This window comes from Enhydra lutris, unplaced genomic scaffold (assembly GCF_002288905.1).
Source record: "Enhydra lutris kenyoni isolate GAN:26980312 unplaced genomic scaffold, ASM228890v2 scaffoldscaffold45, whole genome shotgun sequence".
In the NCBI taxonomy this organism is placed as follows: Eukaryota; Metazoa; Chordata; class Mammalia; order Carnivora; family Mustelidae; genus Enhydra; species Enhydra lutris.
This window is the reverse complement of record NW_019154129.1, coordinates 4775008-4777198: the sequence shown is the minus strand read 5'-3', so window position 1 is coordinate 4777198 and position 2191 is coordinate 4775008. Positions and strand designations below refer to the sequence as shown.

At 41.7% G+C, this 2191-nt stretch overlaps 1 pseudogene; it reads right to left on the bottom strand.

The window, feature by feature from the left end:
* Positions 1–305: 305 nt before the first annotated feature.
* On the bottom strand, positions 306–1384 carry LOC111156116 (annotated as a pseudogene).
* Positions 1385–2191: the final 807 nt, after the last annotated feature.

Sequence of the window (2191 nt, the reverse complement as noted above, 5' to 3'; positions counted from 1 at the left end):
ATGTGGAATTTAAGAAACAAAACAAATGAACAAAGAAAAAGAGAAAAAAAACAAAAAACAGACTCTTTTTTTTTTTTTTTAAAGACACATTTATTCAGCGTCATGATCAGACTATTACATTTAGCAATCAACAACATGGGTGCAAAAAAAAAAAATCTACATTAAAACCCTTTGTTGGAATGCTTTACACTTTCCACAGAACAGAAACTAAAATAACCTGTTATACAATTAGTCACAAATACAGTCCTCGAGTTTTTTTGCCCATACACATGAGTATTGTCTAAAACATGTCTTCTTCGTAGCAGCTAGGCCCTGCCACCACTGTGCTTGCCTGAGTTCACAAATCTGTTGTAACCTGTAGCTTCCCTGTCACTTCTCTGGCTCTCCTCTCCTGCTAAGCTTTGTTTCCTGGCAGTAATTAAAACCTTCTGCCACTGCCGTAGCTGCTGCTGCTGCTGCTGGAACCACCATAGCCACCTTGGTTTCGTGGTTTGGCGAAGTATTGGCCTCCACCACCATAAGGGCCAGAGCTTCTGCCTCCAAAATTGCCTCCTTTCATGGGTCCAAAATTTGAGGATTGATTGTTGTAATTGCCAAAATCATTTTAGCTTCCGCCACCTCCAGAGTTGCTTCCATCATTACCAAATCCGTTATAGCCATCCCCACTGCCACCATATCCACCACCACCTCGACTGCCACCAAAGCCACCTCGACCACTGAAGTTTCCTCCGCAACCAAAGTTGTCCTTCCCACCAAAACCACTTCCAGGACCACTACCAAAGTTTCCAGAACCACTTCGACCTCTTTGGCTGGATGAAGCACTAGCCATCTCTTGCTTAGAGAGCGCTTTCCTTACTTCACAGTTGTGGCCATGCACAGTATGGTATTTTTGAATGCCAATCTTGTCTACAGAATCATGGTCATCAAATGTTACAAAAGCAAAACCCCTCTTTTTGCCACTGCCTCGGTCAGTCATGATCTCAATCACTTCGATTTTCCCATACCGTTCAAAATAATCTCTTAGATGATGTTCTTCAGTGTCTTCTTTAATGCCACCAACAAAAATCTTTTTCACAGTTAAGTGGGCACCAGGTCTTTGAGAATCTTCTCTTGAGACAGCCCTCTTTGGTTCCACAACTCTTCCATCCACCTTGTGTGGCCTTGCATTCATGGCTGCATCCACCTCCTCCACAATGGCATATATGACAAACCCAAAGCCTCTGGAGCGCTTGGTGTTTGGGTCTCTCATTACCACACAGTCCGTAAGTGTTCCCCATTGCTCAAAATGGCTCCTTAGACTCTCATCGGTTGTTTCAAAGCTCAGACCTCCGATGAAGAGCTTCTGCAGCTGTTCAGGCTCTTTGGGAGACTCTGACTTAGACATGACGGCGGTGGGAGGGGAGACTTTAACAATGCTTACTCGGCGGCGTCCACGGGCAGAAAGGAAATAAAACAGACTCTTAACCATGGAGAACAAACTGATGGATGCCAGAGGGGAAGTGGGTGGGGAATGGGTGAAACAGCTGATGGGGATTCGAGTACACGTATCATAAGGAGCACTGAGTAATGTACAGAATTGCCAAATCACATACTGTACACCTGAAACTAATATAACACTGTATGAAAACTACACTAGAATTAAAATTCAAAATCTTTTTAATAAATTAAGGAGCAAATATAATACATATTGGATTTTTAGGAAGGGCTGACATAGAAAGCTCAAAGAGGAAGGTGAAAAAAGAGAAATTAAATTATATTTTAAAAAATGAAAAAGAAAAATGAAGAGAGCAAACTATTTTTAAAAAGTTTTATTTCTGTCTCCTTCCTAATGAAACATATTTTGACCTCTAAAGCTACATTTAGACCAGAAAATACCCTATAGCGCATGGGTTCTGAGCTGCATTTTAAACTGAGAACAAACTTTCCATCCACCCTCCAAAAACCAGGGTCCTGGAATCAACCCCCATATGGGGCTTCCTGCTTGGCCAGGGGTCTGCTTCTCCCTCATCTTCTGCCCCTCCCCCCACTCATGCTCACTCTCTCTCTTTCAAATAAATAAATAAAATCTTTAAAGAATAAAAGAAAATAGGCAATAAACAAATTTAAATAAACAAAATCATCAGGGAGCTCTAAGTATGATGAGTAATATACAAATGCAGATTAAGAGGTAGAGTGACAGGAGGCACGCTTT